Source organism: Micrasema longulum, unplaced genomic scaffold, assembly GCF_059751315.1.
Source record: "Micrasema longulum isolate JH-2025_06_02 unplaced genomic scaffold, ASM5975131v1 h1tg000489l, whole genome shotgun sequence".
Taxonomy (NCBI): Eukaryota; Metazoa; Arthropoda; class Insecta; order Trichoptera; family Brachycentridae; genus Micrasema; species Micrasema longulum.
The window spans coordinates 80912-101589 of NW_028277686.1; the positions used below are offsets into that span (position 1 = coordinate 80912).

The 20678-nt window shown below is 31.0% G+C and overlaps 1 protein-coding gene and 1 non-coding gene across 2 annotated transcripts in view; both read left to right on the plus strand.

The window, feature by feature from the left end:
- Positions 1 to 20678, plus strand: part of LOC148281164 (uncharacterized) — a gene marked incomplete at its 5' end in the record, with an annotated part of 111302 nt that overhangs the window by 71047 nt on the left and 19577 nt on the right. The gene's annotated exons all lie outside the window — the stretch shown is intronic.
- Positions 362 to 433, plus strand: TRNAH-GUG (transfer RNA histidin (anticodon GUG)). Its single transcript has one exon. It is a non-coding gene; the product is annotated as a tRNA-His (tRNA).

Consider the following 20678-nt stretch of genomic DNA (forward strand, 5'->3'; position numbering starts at 1 on the left):
AAAAAAACCACTGTACTTCCTCATTATTGTGGTAATGACGCATCCTTAAAATATTATCCATCACGTTAAGATAATACAATTGCTGGTATTATATTATATGCTAGGTATCGAAAAATAAATATTTTTTTACTCAAAGAATATTTAGACACTACAGATATCTCAGTTTCCAACAAGTGACCAATTTAATGTCACGGTCACGGCTCAAATCTGTTTTGGTCAACTGTACAGAAGATAACAGGTATCTGCGGTGTGGACAGTGAGCAAGTGCTCTAGTTTGCTTCAATATTATGATAAGTGAAAGTAAGCTGAATAACACAGAACACAAGTCGTTATTGTGGCGGTGCTGTCAACAGCTTCGGTAGCCGTGATCGTCTAGTGGTTAGGACCCTACGTTGTGGCCGTAGTAACCCAGGTTCGACTCCTGGTCACGGCAGTGAAAAATTCACTATCATGGCGAAGCATATTTTTTTTTCGTAATTTTTTTAACAGGTAAAAATATTTTGTAGTATAAATAAGCGTTCTTTAATATATTTCTTACGCGCGCAACAGGTATGCCATCAAATAAAAATATATGGGTAACAACATAAAAAACACAGGAAAACATCATGCCGTGATACACGTAAGAAAACCAAAAGCAACCCGTGATATAAAAAAAAAACATTAATGAATCAAAAATAATACACTTGGCGGATAAGACGCCTGCCTCACAAACGAAGGGTTCCGAGTTTCATTCCCGGTGAAATCTCTTAAATGAAATGAGATTTTCCTCAAGCCTAGGTGTTATGTGAGATAAATTTACCATTGAGATTGGGTCTCTTGGTGCAAAAATTGTATTAAAAAAATAAAATTTTAGTTTAAAATCAGTCAATATCAAAAAGACTTCATGCTACTTGAATTCAATCCGGAATATTCAGTAATAACTTTGTTTTTTTTTAACACAATTTTTCTCCAGGTTAGGTTATCATTAGATTACTGTTTTAAATATTGATGTTATAACGCATAACATTTGTAGGAACAAAACGTAATTGTATTGATATTAACCTATAATTAAATGTATATGCTACTCCGATTGCCAGCCTTAATTAAGATCTTAAATTAAAATTGATATATTTAGTTACGCATTTAAAACTTTCACGTCCTTCAAAATTTTGGGCAGATAAAAACACGATTAATTAGGTGATACACAATAACGGGAGTCAAAAATAAATTTTATTTTTAACTTTAAATAATTGTTTCGTCGGTAAGTTTACGATAATTTGATAGTTATCACACGCAATTGGCTAACCAAATTCTAAAACTAAATAATGTTATGTTGGACGTAAAATTGTGTGAAGTAAATTGGTTGTATTCGTGTTATAAATGATTTTAACTTGTACTTAATCATCATGATTTATATCAGTTCAGTGCAGTGCCTAAAATCAGCGTTTATTTGAGTAAATAACATAATATGTTTTCTTTGCAAAACATGGAAAAAGGGTACATTTCAGTAAAATTAGACGCACTACAATTACGTAAAAGTATATCTAAATTTAACAACAAGCAAACATTAGATAGATTAGATAATGTCTTAATAGGTAGGCAGCACCTGTTCTGGGGTAGGCAGCATTTATATATTTCAATATTGTATAATACAGCATATTTAGTTTTAGTAATGTGTAGTAGGTAGTATTAGTAATGATTTAAATATGGAAATCTTATGTCATATAAACGATAATATTAAAAAACATATAACTCAAAAAGATTAAACTATAAAAGTATATGACACTGAAAAAAAACGTATTTAAAAAGTCCATGAAGGTAATAATAGTATAATCCACTGACAAAATTACATTTTTGAAAATACGACACACTGAAAAAAAAAATGATGAAACACACAAAATCTTAATTGCTGCTCCAACTGGCTCCTTCCCATTTTTAGAGATGCAAAATCAAGATGTACATATCAGAAGCTTAATAACGGTTTATAATTTTAAAAAATGTTACTTAAGAAACTTTTGAATATACCTATGCCAAAATAGGCGTAAAGTTTAATATGAAAACGTTTAAAAAAAACTTTAATTACGCATTTGTTCTTATAAATCATAAAAAAAAATATCGCATAAACTTTGGTAAATATTCGGTATTAACATAAGTTGTGTCCTTTTTTTCAAATTTAAAAATGAGCAGCGAAAGTAAAACCAAATGGTAAAGTTAATACACGTTCGTCATGTGAAAGAAATTTTTCTGCTCTAAAAGATATATGCTGTATTATGTACAACGAGTATTATTACATTTTGTACATAGATGGAGTATTTGAATCAAGGAAAGAAGCACGGGAATGGACCTACCTTTGATGTGATGAGGATGTTTGAAATTTTGGAGCACTATGAATTATTAAGTTCACTATGAATTATTGAACAATTTAAGATAAAAAATTTCATGACGCTGCGCGACGCTTCCAGAATTCTTATGCAATATGATGTAAAGTAAAATTTTTGTTTAAAATGCTCTAAATCCAAATTGTCTATTTTTTGTAAATCTTATATCTTAATGTTAGGTAGGTACCATAAAGATGGGCCAAGGGAAGGATGGGAAAAAAGGTAATCGGCCAGGAATAATATGGATAAATGCTTTAATAAAAAATTGCGTTTGTTTTAACGTTGCACAATTTATTTTATTTTATTACACGCCTTCAAAATGGAATGTCAAGAAGACACATGTGAACATTTTGGACACTTCTTTCTGTTTGCGTTCAATTGAGGGAATAAAGGAGAAAACAAATAAGGATGATGCATTATTTAATGGTTTATTGTAAAATAATGAAAGAAAATAACATTTTGACTAATTTGTTGTAATTTGTTATCTCGTTCTTTTAATTTTGAAAAAACGGACGCAACTTGTGTTAGCCACCCATTCTTAAGGTAAAAGTTTAATAATGAAAATTTAATGGCAGATTTCAAGAAAAATGTTTTTATTTAATACCAACACCGATTTTTCTCCTTCATTATTTTACAACAAACTAGTGGACCTGACAGATGTTGTCCTGCCCGAACGTTAGCTTGCCTGCTATTAATAAGCTTGGAAAAATAATTTTCATTGATAAGTAGGTACCGAGGAGTACCAGCAAGTACAGGTATAAGTATAAGGTTCCAAAAATAAAAATTATTAAAATTCAAATATAGAGTTGTTGGTTTGTTTCCATAGATAGGCTTGACGTTGCCCAATAGGAAATAATCCAAAAGAGCCAAATCATAGGATCGTGGAAGCTAATTAACATGACCATTTCTAGAAATAATGTTGTCGCCAAACTTGCCAAGCATTGAATGAGGAAGTTCAGAGGTTTTTTTTTAAAAAAAATGTATTTGCTAAAATATATGAACTAAGCCAAAGAACTTATTTAAAAAAATATACGTATCGTTTAATAGGCGCTAAGATTATATAAAAAAATTATTTACTTAATACTCTTTCCCTTTGCTGCTGATTGGTCAGTTGACCTACCGTAAACTAGTGACTATTTACCAAATTATATGTATATATTAAAGTATGTATAATATGCATATAATTTCAATATAGTTTGAATAATTTTGATTTGGAAAAACTAGTGACGCCATGCAAAGTAATTCGTTTTCTGAAAACCATTTTTATTATTTTTTTCATACATTTTAAAGAAATTTTTTCGTTCAATTTAATGCTTTAATTATTACCGCGCTTAAAAATACATTTTTTTATATTTAATTTCCCATAGGACTGAACTTTTTCGTTCATATCTTCACGAAGAGTTTAGTAACTCACTGTTTTTTGGTGAATTTCGACAATTTGCAAGCGCGCAAGCGTGCCATTATTAATTTGAATATTTTTACGAAGCGCAAATAAGTAAAAAAATCTTAATTTACCGAGATAAGTATTACTAACATAAAGTTTTAATGCGACAAAAAAAACCTGTTATAATGATTTATTAAGCTCAAGATTAAATGTTATTAAGATAATTTTAAAATCGTAAAAGCGAATTCGCCTCAAATATTAAATTAATGTATATGATTTCTATGCGCACAAGTTTGCTCTTTGCACTCAAAATTAATATAAAATCTCATGAATCATTTGTGACAGTTTGATTAAATATTAAATTGGAATGTTACATTTGAAAGACATTTTTTTGAAGCTACTGACATGTATTTTAACGAAGAACACCTGTAATGTGGTGCAAGGCCGTCGAGGCACATATTTCGGGAAAAATTTACAGTAATATTTTTTACTCATTCATATTTTTCACAAAAAGTAGCACACTGAAAATCAACAGCAAATATTTTTGATTTATTTATTTATTTACAAGAAAAATAGAGTTTATCAAGTCCTAGTGACCGGCATGACTGCAGTTCGTCCGAGGGTGTTGTATTTTTATTTTTACATAATATTTTTATTCTGAGGTTCGTTACATAATGAAAACTATGTCGTGGTAAGTCATAAATTTGGTTATTTTTTTTCGCAGTAAATTTCCACACGTGTTACGACTTTATTTCAGCTTTATTTTTAAAAGAAGATTTAAAACAGTCTTTATAAAAGCGCTTTGTTTTCATTGAGTCATGTCTAGAAACAACTTGACACCTACCCAAAGATCTTATCTGAGCAGTTGGAAACTTAAAATAAGTATGTCTCCCTTTTGTCTGACATTGTAGAATGGAGATTTTAAATTTCACTTATCTGGAACATGTTTATTGACTTTATATTTTGTAGTCTTTGCTGTTAATAAGGAAACGATTTCAAAATATTTTACAGCGAGATTTACGACGAAAGTAAAAATGATGCATTAAAAAAAAAAAATATGCTTAAAACGGTGTACGTACCCTTGTAAGCCTGACAAAATTTATGAAGTTATAATAAAATTTCACCATCATCATCATTCTATAACCGCTCTCTAGTTGGAGCATATGGTATCCACAAAGAGCCTCCATGCATTTCTTACAACTGCCAACCCCTTTGCGTCCTCCCAAGTCAGGTTCTCGTCCCGATGTTTTGACATAAACAGTCAGCAGTGAACAGAACAAGCGTGGTTAAGGCTCTTGGGAGGCATCCGCAGTGTATGACCTAGTCAACCGTATCGCCTATTTTTATTTTATTATTATTGATAAAACATATGATACAAAAAGTACATATTATACTCTCAGGAGTTATTAAAAAAACTCATTTAGGACCGTATTTTGCTCGCACTTGCAGCGCGAGCAAAATAACCGCCCCTAGCGAAATCCGAAGAGCTACTAACTTATACTTGTACTAACCGGCCGACTGGCGTCTGTTAGAAGTACTGGCAACTTTAATGTTCGCGCGTGTAACGTGTAAATTGTCTCTCTCGTTCCCGAAAATACCTGTAGTATCTAGAATAAGACGAAAAGAGTGTGTGAGAATTATACAAACGGTACTATTTTATTACGCAATGTGAAACATATTGGTAAACTTTCTATGGTATTGGTAATTTATCTCCGACTTGTGATAAAATGCTTTATGTTTCTAATAAATATTATTTATTGATAATAAATGTATAACGGAGGAATACAAACAAACAAACAAACCATCACACCGTTTCCCCGTAGGGGTAGGCAGAGAGAATAGAACGCCAAATCACTCTACCTTTGCATTCAGACCTCGCTTCCTCTACATTCATACACCTTCTCATGCACGCACGCTGATTATTCCTACTCTTGACATGTCTATCTTTAAGTATTTGATGAACTTGATCATGCCATGTCTTTCTCGGTCTTCCTCGTTTTCTGCATCCATCAATATTCGCATCGTAGATCCTTTTAGCCGTGTTTTCTCTCTACATTCGCTCTACATGTCCAAACCAACGCAGCACCCCTTTCTTGATTCTGTCGATAATGCATGTCTCAGCCTTACACAGTTCACGAAACTCGGCATTTGTGCACCTATCATACATCGTTTTACCACTCATTCGCCAGAGGGATTGCATTTCCACAGCATTTAACCTACTTTCATCATCATTTTTCTAATTCCATACTTCAATCCCATACATAAGAGTTGGCACTAGAACTCCATTGTGAACTGCTAGTTTAGCCTCCTGTGATAAACATTTGTTTGCTATAGTAGATTTCAGTGCACCGTTCACCCTATTCCCGGCACTCACCCTCCTTTCAATATGTTTCTCGATCTTTTCATCCCTAGTAAACATACTTACCGTAAATATCGTGAACCATTTCCCGAAATTTAATATACTAAGAGAGATATTAACTTTATTAGATGCAAGCTAACAACATATCGTGGGAAAGGTGGAGTTAAATATTTTATTATAACTGGATTGGCACCTGAAGCGTAAGACTGATCAGTTTACCTTCCTGTAACAGATGATCGAGATACGCTGCATTTTACTTAACAACTAATTGCCTTATAGACTACTGATTGTGGATCACATTTACAAATAAACTGATTTCATCGCAGATTCGAGAGATTTCGTGTTTTTTGTGGTTTAATTCAGCAACCGTAAATGTGAACTTCTAGACATAACTTAACAATGCCAACAATGATAAGTTATACTTCTATTTCTATACCTGCATTGTTCAAAAAGAATGTGGTGAGTATTGAAATACTCCAACGTTTACTCAGATATATTTTTAGTTTCCCTTATAAACGAAATAAAAATTCAAATTTATCACTCTTTACACTAAACTTGTTGAATCAACAAACTGCTTGATGCCTGCTTTGTGGGTCGATAAATAAATAAGTTCAATAAAACAATTTTTTTTTATTTTTTTTTATTTAAATCTTAAAGTAGGGCACACATATCATACATATTGTTATGTGTGTTCTAATAATAACATTGCAAATATATTTAATTTATGAAATGTTTATCACATATGTCTTGACCATTATTTTAAATTTTGATATGTTTTTTTCTTCATAAATATTTTTTTCCATTTCGTAATATTTTTTGATTGCTTTAAATAAAATTGAATTTTGTGACTTTGCCTTTTTCCTAAATGGAAGTCTAATTTTGTTCTTTTCTCTAGTATTGTGATCGTGTTCATGCTGGTTCCGATCATTTTTTTTCCAAAATTCTGTTTTTTTATTAGAGTTTATAATTTCATGAACAAATATCATTGTATTGTAAAATATTCTTTGTTTATATGTTAGTAATTTCATTTCATTTACCATCGACTTTACTCTCGTGTATCTGTTTTTTTTCAAAATGATTCTAAAGGCTTTATTTTGTAATACAGTTAGTTTATCTATGTTTTCTTTGTTTGATAAAAATAAAATGCTACTACAGTAGTTAACGTGTGGTTCAATAATTGCTTTGTAAATAGTTTTGCAAGAGTCCTTATCAATAAATCTTCTGATCCTTCCCAAAATTGATATTTTTTTTGCAATCTTATTTATTACCATCTTAGCGTTTTGGTGAAATGTAAGTTTTGAATCCAACATTACACCTAAATATTTAATTTCAGTGACTTCATTAAGTTCTTCATTTTATTTATTTATTTAACTTTTTGTACATAGTGTTATTTGTACATTGGCGGGCTTATTGCCAAATGGAAATTTCTTCCAACCAACCAATAAAATAAAAGTTTTATTTTTATAATTCAAGTTACAGAACATATTCAATAGAAAAAAAAAAAAAGCTAAAGATATATAAAAATAGAAATAAACGTAATATATTACCTTAAATCAAAGCTATTACTCAATGAAAAGAAAAAAGAGGAAAGAGGAAAGGAGGAAAGATTGAAGAAGAGAAAGGAGATGTTTCTTCAGACGTGATTTAAACAGAGATAATGTAGTAACATCTTTGATGGTGGATGGGAGATGATTCCACAGTCGAGCCGCATGGACACTATATGAGTTAGAGAAGAAAGAGGAATTGTGGATGGGTATTAAAAGAGTGCCTTGAGAATAAGAACGAAGAGGTAAACCATGAACTGATAAGCGTTGAAATTTTTCACGCAGGTATATAGGAGCGTTAGGACTATGAAGTACATTGAACAGAAGTAAGAGGGAGTGATAGTCTCTCAATACCATTGAGGTTGACATACTATTTGCAAAAAAAATATTTATATGACAGTGGCGACACAAAAAGTTGATTTATTTTTCAAACATTTTTCTCATTTAATGTTTTATACTCAGATACAATATGGGTAAAATTTCACTCTATTTTTACATTTTTAAAGTAATCAGGGTCGATGAAATACTCTTGAATAAAAATTTTTTTGCTTTTTATTGGCAGCATAATTTTTTTTTTTAATTTTACATTTTGAATTCCCGCAAAAACAGTCATCGCATTAGCCACGCCCCTAATACATCACGATTCATGTTAATTTTGAACTTTGTTCCTAATCGTTTAAATTTTTACAGAACATCGTCACGAATCTTGACGTCACAATTATCAATGCCACACTTAACGCGTTTTTTAAGTGAAATTTAAAAAAGTTATAAATAAAAACATTTCTGTACAATATCAACATTGATTTTTAAAATACAATTAATTTTTACAAATCCATTTCATATTTTTTTATCGGTATTTGTAGCATGTGATATTTCTCTATTGTGCACAAGAAATACATTGCACCGTGAGTGTAAAACTAAAGTAAGTGCACATTTCAAATTTTTGAAGTTTTTATGCAAAACAATTATATTTGTCACAAGCTTGAAAGTGGCAAAAGGAAGTAAGTTTGAATTAAAACATTGAAGCATAAAAAAATATAATAAATCTGAAATCCTTTTTTTTAAGCAAAGTGAAATCTTCAAACCCAGATATTTCGGTTTTAACCCGTTTTATCTCGGTTACAACGAATTTAAACTCAACGCGCGACATATTTAGGCAAAAAGTAAAAGTGAAATACCACACCAAAAAAAACCTCTGTGCACAATCTGTACTTCAGCACAATATTGAAGAATGATTATATGTTGAAGGACAATTTTGTTGATTTATTATTTGCTAAAACGCAATCTAGTGGAATTATAATATCCAGATTTGTCTGAAAAATAAAAAATATGAATCATGGGTACTGCCAGTGACTACACACGCATCAGAGACCATGGTCTTTACCAAAAAAAACGTTGAAAAGCTCAAATGCACACAGCGATTTATGGAAAGTTCCATGGTTGGTAAACCTAAGAGACAGAGTAAGAAATGAGGGAATTAGGAACAGAACCAGAATAGCGGATATCATGAATCGCGTAGCAAGACTGAAGTGACAGTGGGTAGCACATGTTGAGAGATAAGACACCACAAGATGAACCCCTAAATTTTAAGATGGAGACCTTGGGAGAATAAGAGAGGCGTCGGAAGGCCTTAAAAGTATGGTCCGACGACATAGTCGCCGTGGGGGGTAAAAATTGGCTGAAAGCAGCAACCGACCGAAAGAAATGGAAATATATGAAAGAGGCCTATATTCTGCAGTGGAGGACAGAAGGCTAAAGAAGAAGAAAACACACTTGTGGAATTATTATATATTAAATTACAATCTTGTAAGAAAACATCTTTTATGTACAATTTTCCGTTGCACTCATTTGAATTTAAAAGGAATTGAAATGAATTTGAATAAAAAAGTTTCATAAACGTGCTTTAATTTTTCTAAAATAATCTCTCATAAAAAAACCGACTGAGGCTTCAATTTTCAAGCTCTAGAAGTGAGCGTGCATCAAATATATTCTTTTCCCTGTTGAGTATTGAAGATTTTTTGCGAATCGAAATCAGAATAGCGTGGGAGGATAGCCGCCCTCGCGTACTTCACACATATGCACTATGGACAGCACATATCTACATACGAAAACGTAGCTTTAAATACCACGCATGCTTTGAGCTGACCGAATAATTCCCAGAGCCATCTTAGACTTCAAATAGAAAATAATAAATAGCTTTAATAATAATAATAAAAATACGTGTACGGTTTTATTCCACTTTTATTTATGATTTTTACCAGTAACCGGGTTTTAAAAGATTAATTTAATGAGTCATTGTTAATTTTAATTAAGTTGTTTTTGAGCAAACATGAGCTGTTTTATTTGTTCGTCATTTTATAGGTAGTATAGCATTACATAACATTGATAAATGTAGACCAAATCTATTTACTTTACATATTGCCGGTGAACCAGCAGGTACTCTATACAATCCCTAAGAAATGTATACATTACCCAGGCAAAGAATGGAACGGGTAAAAATATTTGTAATATTTAATACACTGCTTGGACGCCCCAGATATTTTATACACTGCCTAGGTATTAAATAGAATACCTGAATTATACAGATTCCCGGTAACATATATAATGAAAACAGATGTAAATTGTATAATTTTATGAAGTTTTATAACAAAAATGTATTTTAATTATTTGTATTTAAACTTTATTAAAAGTATAACAGGAGCCGCTGGTTGGTAAATCTTTCAACGGCCACGTACCCGGGCCCGGTTAGTAAATTTGTTTAGTCTACTACCAGTCTGACGATATCGGTCACGACGGAACCCGGTCACTGGTAAAAATCATAAGTAAAAGTGGAATAAAACTAAATATGTACGTATTTTAAATAATATAATTAAAATGCAGCTCCACCAAGAAATGTCAGTAGAAAAACCTATGAAATAGCTTTATTTAAAAAAAATAAGCGTTTTAATCAGCACAATACATAAATGGTATTGTGCAAACAAAAAAGGTTTTTTTTTCTAGGGATGTAACAGATGCTTATTTTTTGCTGATTTTTTTGGCTTTCGCGGATGCGGATTATAAGTATTGAGATTCGCAGATGCGGATGCGGATAAGAATGTTTTGAGAATCATTGAAAAAAAAAATTGCAAAGAAAATTATACACTTTTTAATAAACAAAATATGACAACGACAAGTCGTAATATAAAAATAGTAGTTTTGCTCTTTTTGCAAAGTTTTTATTTTTAATAAAATAAGACAAAGTCACAAGTTGAAAAGTTGAAAGAAAAAAGATGAACTACGGTAACGTTCATTCAAATCATTTATAGCCTTTGCTTTAGGGAGCATTTTCATAGATCATTTTAGTGTGCCTCCTAACACAAACGAAATTTGTATATTCACTTGGTTCACTGACAGGCACTTACACACTAACACTGGGTTATTGAACATTCGAACGCATTGTATTTCCATATTTAAAATTATTTCAACAGAGAGAAACATTTTTGAGAAGGGAATATGGAAGTGTAGGCATTTACAGGGCTTATGACCTGTCATTGGCCGGTTTAAGTGGTCACTTTACATTTCATATTCCGTTCTCAAAAATGTTTCCCCTCTCTGTTGAAATAAATTAAAATATGAATAACTCCCTATGGAGGAAATCCAGCCAGTTTGCAAGCATTTGGACATACTCAAACATTGTTGCATTGTATTTTATTAAAAATTATTTATTTATTTTGAATACAGCTCTGTTTAGTTGAAACATGGCCAATATTACATTGTTGGGTAGAACAGCGATTTATGTGTGTTGATATGAAGTGTTTTGCCCTAATGGTGAAAATGAGGCGTGAAATTTTAATGTAAAATAATTGCCAATTTGTTTAATGGAGATAATGCTTTATGAAGCTCATCTAATGCGATTCTCGTTTCAAGGTATTTTCCTACCCCAACAAAGTCTACAGATTTTGAATAAATGTTACATAGCGCGAAAAGTGATCACTTAATACGGCCAATGACAGGTTACAAAGCCTGTAAATGTATAGACTTCCATAATGTGTTATAACCACCTTAAAATGGTTTTATATTATCAATTAACCCTTTCAAACGTGAATAAATTCCTGTGTATATAAAAAAAATATGCTAGAGCAATTATTTAAAAAAAATGAATTTTTAATGTTTTTTTTTATCTGTTATACTTAAAATATTTTAAAAAAATGTAAACAATGTATCTTTAACTGATAATCAACGACAAAATTAATTTTAATTGTGTTATTGTCTGACAAAATATGTCTATTCAAACAAATTTATTAATTTTAACTGAAATATATTTAAAATTTGCCTTACACATTTTTATGAGGATGACATGAATTTGCGCTAAAACAAACGACTTAGTCAGAAGTCAGCTGTCACAGTTATTATTCACTTTTCTGTGTAATGCTGATTTCTGACGTGTACAAAAAAGTGGTACACATGGGTTCCAGTAATTAAAAAATAAAGTCGCCGATTTTGAATTTTGTTTGGTACAAGAGTAAAAAAATCTTAATATTCGTTTATATTTGAATTGATAGATTTAAAAAAAATATATTTTAATGAACGAAAAATAAACAAAACATTATTTGAAACTTGCATCTGCAAGTTATCTAACATGGTTGTTTTGAATCACATCGTTTGAAACTAGCAGGTAACATAGTAATTTTTTAAACTTATTATTTGAAAATAATGTAAAAAGAAACCTATACAATTCATTTACAAACTAAAAAAAAATCCCTTTCAACGGTTTCGTCAATAAAGGGTCTTAGCATTACTTTAAATGGCAAACTCTCTTATTGTGAACACATTGATAATATTGTAAACAAATCTCTCAAACTTCTTGGTTTTATCAATAGAATGACGACGGACTTCAAAAAAAAATAAATTATCAAAACACTTTATTGTTCACTAGTTCAACCCCATCTAGAAAAGGCTTCTCTAATTTAGACTCCATGCTAAAGGACTCATATTGACCATATCGAGTCTGTCCAATACCGTTTTCTAAGAAATGCGGCATGGTTGCTCGGATTGTAAAGGGGTTATTATTTCTATTTTGAAATAGAGCAATCTTTTAATCTGTCTCTATTGGAGAGACGTAGAACTGAGATGGACCTCTTCCTAACCATGTCACCAGAAGTCAACATCTGCTATTTATTCAATCTTCTAAGAGCAACTTTTATTTTTATATCCCAATGTCCAGAATGTACAGATTAATAAATTTGTTAAATAATTCAAAATTCTTTGGGATAGATCTTCCGGCATTTCGTAGATCTCTTCGCTTAAACTGAGTGAGATGAAGATAGATTAACATAGTTTAAAGATATATGTTTATCGTGTTTTTGAATATATTGTATACCATTATTTTATTGCTCTTGTTTGTCTTTACTATACAGTTTTATGTTCTTTTTGTTCAGTTTCTTGTATGCATGTTTCTTCATGTAACTGTTGTAATTGGATTAGGCCTAAAAAATATTTAAAAAAAGTAACTTTGCACGTTAGTTTTTAAACACATTTTTTGAAACATGGTTGTTTTTAAACGAAATGTAACATGGCAGTTTTTACATGTTTTCTTTGAAATCTGTATAAGAATTTAGCGGATTACCTTTCCTATTATTTAATTTAATTATACCTACACATAAGCAAATATTTTATTCATTATTTCCTTTAGATATGTATTTTTATTGTTATTTACTTGTTAATAAACTAAATTACTCGTTAATTATATGCCTTAAATGCGCTGCAACTTTACAAAAGAGCCAATTAGAGTTTTTGTGTTTTTTTTAACTGAAAAAAACCTCGTATTGAAAGATCGGGGTGTTATATAAAATATAAAGAAATTGAAATTCATTATTAATAAAAAAAACTTTAATTGGATTTTCTGTAAAGTTAGCTACATGTCGCTTAATAATTTTTACCATTCCACGAAACAATGACACTAATGGCGTTTATGGTAGAGTAATAAATACTATATATGGGATATTATTGTCTTTACTTTCACAGGAATTAAGCTTGTCTGTAAAAGTGAAAACGTTATTTTAAAACAGTATTTACTTATGTTGGGCATCGTTTCAAAACCGAATTCCTTCTCACTTTTTCGAAAAAGCAAGCGGTTTCCAACCTTCAGACCGCATTTTCCAAAGTGTAGCCGGCCGGAACAGTATAATTTAAGTTAAACAATCCGAATAAACACAGCCTTCATTAGGTTGGTTCGCCATCTTGCCCCCTTCCCCCCTTCCCGGCCGGCATCCCCTTCCCTGGCTGGACCCACGGACGACCAATCAGCTCCGTGCTTTTACATTTTATTTATTTTCTCTTTCAACCCTGATTGCCGGACGCGAAGGGCTCGTTTTAACACACAACCGACAACGTAACACTGTTCAAACAGTGGCCCTTTCGTATGAAACATACAACATTCGAATACACCCCATACCAAAAGCTTAAACCCCCCTTGTTTACAATAATTAATGTATTTATTTTTTCATTATTGCAATTTTTGTAACAAACAATTAAAAATAATGTCTTCACTGTGGTAACACGTGCAAAGGACGTTTAAAAATAAACTTTTTTTTAAATACACATCTCTCTTGAATCCACTCCTCATGTCTGAGGATGTTGATAACGCCCGACTCAGACATGGCTCTGTGGACAATCCCCCTCCATCCGGAATGGTCTTGTGAATACATACAGAAAACATAATAGGATATAGAGAGAGAAAAAAAAGCTTTAAAACACTGTATATGTATTTAATGTTTCTCTAAAAGTAATTTAAATGACAAAACATACAAAAATTTCAACGAAAAAATGCGATTATTCAAAATTGATTTGGCCTAGTGACACAATCCATTTTACTTCTACCTTCCTCCGTTTTGAATTTTTATAGCCTTTTAAAACATGTTCTCGTTACTCATTGTTTTTACACATTTAAATTGCCGAGGTCCCGTTGACTGAATGTGGTGTTAGTTTATAAAGGTATTATACCCACAATCAAATACTTCAAAGCATTTTTGGAGTACTTTTATTATAACTAAGGATATATCAACTTCTAATTTCCCTGCTTCGTTGGAAATGTAATAACTCTCTTAAAGATTATAAAAAAATTATAAAAAGTATGCATTATAAACAATAATTGATTGCCAGCTTTTTATTTTATTATATTGTATCTTTATTCCGAGTATTTATTTATATGCTCCTGTACAGAGAAAATAAAAAAAAAAATTACAAGCTCCAAGGAAGGAAGAACGGAAGGAAGTTTATGGACACAGTTGGATTTAAAGAAACAAATTGCCATAAAATATTATGCAAAGTTTGGTTTTGTGGAATATGTAATGAATTTGAAAATTTAATTACGTTTAATAATTTTGTGGATAAAATATTTTTTTAGAGAAGGATAATAAAAAAAAACATGTTATTATTGTTGCAGTAAAAGAGAAAAATATAAACAAATAATTTTTAATTTATCGCAACAGACAAGAAGAATTTTTGTGAAAAAGGAATATGGAAGTCTAGGCAATTTACAGGACTAATAACTAGTCATTGGCTGGTTTTAGTGGCCACTTTACATATATGTAAAATTCACAATTCTGCCTAGTAATTAATTAGCGTTATCTTAATATTACGGAACGAAGTAATTGATTTAACTATTGTTTAATACCTTAGGGGGTGAAATCTAGTTATTTTCATCAAAAAGTTCGACAAACTCAAAATATTGTGTACATAAATAATTGCCGGAAGAAGTAAAATAATTGGAAATATTTTCAGGCGTTGTTTAATAGGTATCTTAATAAAATAATTCAGTTACATAAATGTCACCGCAAAATAAAGGTTTCAGCTCTTTAACTGCACAAAATCCACAGATGGGAGAATGAATAAAATAGAGATGTTCAAACATAGCCAGCATGGAGGACTTTACAGGATGTGTAAAGTGCCTATTTAATAACAGGTTATAAGTTCTGTTAATGCCTAGACTTCCGTATTCTCTTCTCTTAAAGCAAATGCGGAAAAGATAATAAACAAGGCCACAGCCCACAGCTGATTATCCAACCAGATCCTCACACTACAGTTAGAGTAATTAGAAAGAACATACCATTTGCATTAAATAAAAGCCCCGTACATCATAAGAAAGGCAAAAAATAAGCTTTCCTCTCATGAACGTTCTCAAACTCTTTGGTTGTTTAGTATAAAACAGCATTTATCGATACTATTCCTGGCAGATTACTTTTCTTTTCCATTCTTTTCTTGACCCATCCTAATAGTGCCTATCTTATATACATCAAGATAGAAGGTTTTTTAGAAATAAAAAATTTCATAGTTGAGAAAATAAACAAAATTTGGACATCACATCATATTGAATAAGGATTCTTGAAATTGTCTTGCGTTCATATAAAAGTTTGTATCATAAATCGTTAAATATCATAATCAAAGCTAACTTTCATCATCTAGTGCACCAATATTGAAGAACATCTCATCGCATCAAAGGTAGGTCCATTTCCGTGCTCATTTCTTTAGTTAAAATACTCCGACTTAGTACAAAATTGTTTTTTCACTATACAGTCCGCTTTCCGTTAACAGTGGTAATATGTTGAACTATGACAATGACACCCAATTTACGTTGATTAAATCTACTATTTAAAGATACGGCTCTCTTAGTGTTCTTTAGAAAAATCATTTTCACAAGTAAGTTAGCAAAATTTACCAGTTTCTGAGGATGGTTTTACTCGGTCATATTTAAAAATACCTAGGTAAAAACGTTCACATTAAGAAGCATGCACGTTTTTAATTTTATGGTTCTTTTAAATGCTTTCGTGAGCGGATGTATTTAAATTCAGGATCTTATTCAAGAAATACATAAAACAGTTTTTCACGAACAAAGTCATTAAAATGTTGCGATAAAAATGTTTATAAATAAGTTTATTAGTAATTAGAACTCGACAGGACAAGTCGGATTGCAGTCCCGCAAAAGTGTTATTTCCGAACCCATTTCCATGGTTTAATTTCTATTTCAATTGTTATTTGTTTGCACAACTATTTTAACAACATATTTTAAATTGGCCAAAAAATATTAGGTGCATCTATTTATACTAATTTTTTTACCGGTTTATTTAAAAAAAAATTGTTAATAAATTTAAGAACCCGATTGATGTATAGTATAGAAACAAAGGTTTTTTAAAAAAAATATCTTTACCGGGAGCTAAAAATTATAAAAAAATCTGGAAATCAGAGATTCACAAGGCTTATGACCTGAGAAGTGGTTTTGAATCCTTAATTATTTTTTTTGCACTACAACAGGCCAGGAGGCCCAATTACAGTGGTGAATTACATTACAGAACACCCAGGCTTGATAAAAATCACATTTATTTATTTTTGTGTTCTCACCGGGATCGAACCCGGAATCTACCGCGCTTGAGTCAAGAGCCTTGACCACTACCATGGAGGCCGCCAAGTTCAATGGCATAAATAAAAATAATTCTTAGAAAAACATATCTTAAAGAGTGAACAGAAGTCACCTACAAGAGGAAGCAAATTATATATTTTACTTTACTTAATTATACCTTGATATAGAAGCTTATGTAGCCTTGAAACCGGTCGGTAGGAAAAAATTAGAGGTGTAAAACAAAGTAATTTTATGTTTATTTTAACATTTTTTATAACAATTTGTAAACTCAGTATCTATATATTGTTTTTACGCCAAAGAATTTAAGTTGTTTTAATTTTTCGAGTTTTGTGTATCCGAGATACGTACTTCCAAAATATCATAATTTAAACTTTAAACGAATGGACAACCAACAACCATTAATAATTTATAATTCGGCGTATTCAGTGATATGCAAGCTTAATTACAATCAGTACTTATCTAATGATTCATTAATACGCGTTGTTACATTTTCCGAATGCACAAATAAAATAATTGGTTTCGGTGCAATACCAAATCATTTTGTCATGTAAATCATTGTTTATTTTATCAATATTTCGAATTAAAACTGGGACAGGGAAGTCTCCTCAATGCATCCTAAAATAAAGTCTTTTAATTTTTCATATTTTTTTACCGACCGTAATCGAGTATCTTAAAATTATATTTTTTTTAATGTTGAACCACCCTTTAAATCGATATTTCACACCCTCTCTTCCAGAAATCGAACCTAGGACCTCAAGGGTGGTAGGCGATCGCGATCACTACACTACGAGGCAAACTTACCTCCACACATTTTCTTGTTCAGGATTGGTTTATATATATTTCACACAGAACGGCATTCTTCATCCGCTTGGAGATAAATTATGTACCTAAAAATTAACGACAAATATGAATCTGTCATCAGGCCTAGTTGCTTCGAAAAAAAATCTTAAGTAAAATAAATGATTTTATCCGTTTTCGTCAAAATAAACTGCATATAAAAATAAGTTAAATAAAGGTAAAATGGTTGCTTTGGAAATGAAACCCGAATCCGTCAAATTTGAGGTAGGATTTCCATCAACTGAGCTACGACATAATTGTCTCGTATTTGTGCATAAAATAGTTATCTTTGTTATGCTGGAGATGGTTCAGAACAAATTTCTGAGGTTTCTTTACGAGAGTACGGATATTGTCCGTGGTTGTGCCCGTCAGACTTCACACTGTGAATGCTTGGCTATAGTAGTTGGAGATAAGAAGAAATGCATATATTTGCTTATTTTTTTTTTCTGATTGATCCTTGGTATTACGATCAACTTAAGTGTAATGGAGGGTATTTTTCTTTATGTTCCTAATGACTACCTCAGACTAAGGCAGCTTAAGCTGTTTTGTCTTCCTGCTTGCAGAACCAGCCTGCCAATGGTAATGCCAGTAGGAAGAGCAATGTCTTTACTCAACCGTATCTCTTTGGATATCGACATCATTGGTGTTACTGAAATAAAGTTCATAGAGAATAGCTTCTTTTTAATCGAATTACTGGGTATTTTTATTTGACTATTTTATCACATTTAAATGGTATTGCTTTTTTTGTGTTATGTATGCCTTGAATATATATTTATAATGAACATATACGTATTAGAATAATAATTGAAATTGTATTTCTATTTATAAGACTAAAATTCTACCAGAATAACAAAACATTATTTTTTATGTCAAATCGTCATTCTCAGCTAAGTTGATAAAAATAAGTTCCAGATTATCGTTATTTTATTATTTCCCACGCGTTTTTGCGTAATAAACGCGATGTTTTTCTTTCATAATTCCTATTTTTAACCATATTAATTGAAGTATTTCCGTGGGACGGTAATAAATCTTTTGTATGCCGTGGGGGCATTTTTTTAAACGTCACGTGTTTCAACTGAGAAAACTCTTTTAAAATTACAATCATTTCTCTAGAAGATTCTTTTTAATTTTTAGAAAATTAATACATCATCGTCATATTTAATTCTTCGCGTAGGATTTAAATGGTATTTTTCTTAATTAATTTAGCGTTTCTCCAAAAATATTTGAAATAAAAACTTTGTTTGACAATTGTCATAGTTTTTTTTCACAGCGATTCTTTGAGCTTGATTTTAATCCTCATTTCGGTATCAATAAAAAAAGGTTGTTTGGTAAATGGAAGTATGGTGATGATAAAATCCTGATAAGGCTGACATATGGGTAGAACAATAAAAATAACAATTATAAAAAGGTTTAAAAAAGTTAAAATACAGGTTTTTACGTTTTGGAACAAAAATGGAACATTTTTTAAACATTGAATTAACTTTTTTACTACAACTTGGCCTTAAAATAATTTATTTTTAGTATTAGCTTAAATTGATGGACACAAATTTTATAGTTTCATGTATTCAAGTTACTATATTTGACCTTTTCTATATTTAAACTGTCACTTTGTCTAATCTGTTGAATTAAATAATTTGTGAAAATCGATGTTACTCATCTTTCGATTTATCTCTGAAAACCGCTCGCGGCCAAGAACTTCTCTACGCTATTTCCTTTTTACTTCCTTGCAAGTGATGAACATACATTTTGCAACGATGTAAATTGACAAACTTTTTATAAGGGTTACAAAAGACGCCGTGTAGGTTAAATGAAATTATTTTAATCTATCGATCCATTGTCTCATGACATCATACTAATTAAGTTAGAAACTGTAGAACTCTTTTTTACCTCTGTACCAGGGCCGAATCATCCAAATAAGCGATTATGCAGAGCTTACCATTATATTTGACTTTCGATAATAATGTTTTATAGTAACTATGTTAATGAGAAAATAAATAAAATAATGGTTTAATATTAAGTTTACATTTGAAGCACTAACTTTGTGGTTATTCATTTAATAAAATAAATAAAAGAACTTTGTTTTTAACCACTAATTTTTATTTTCTACCGACCAGTTTCAAAGCAAACAAGCTTCTATTAGTTACGTAAACCTTGACGAAGAAGCTTGTTTGCTTTGAAACCGGTCGGTGGAAAATAAAAATTAGTGGTTAAAAACAAAGTTGTTTTATTTATTTTATTAAAAAAATGGTTATTTATTATAAATCAGGACTACCGTTTATCTTTCTACAAAAAAAAATACAAAGTGCGCCCAGCGTTCAGCCTGTTCTCATGAACGATAAAACTCGATTACCTCAGCTTATTTCTCCATACAAAAAAGTACACTATATTTTATGGTACATCTTTAACCCAATCCGGTTTTTTAGTACTTAAACAAGCTTGCAGATTACAAATATTATTTGAAGATTATCTATTAGCAAACTAATATTTCGAACATTTTCCGAACACTATTTTTCTTTGATATGATACCGTTGTCATATTATGTGTCACAAAGGACACGTGGCGTTCGAAGTGGCCGTTTTTGGCATTATTCGTTTTAAAAGGAATCGGCCAGTGACCAGTGCTGACATTTTAATCATAATGGAAATATCTGCTTAATGTCATTGTGATATTATTTACTAAACTTTTGTTCAAGTGTTGCATTGAAATACTGTAGAATAAAGATTCGTTAACCGCGAAGTTAATATTAATTGTTGTATGAGTGTATTTTAACAGGAGGGAAACAATCGGGATTCAAAACCCGATA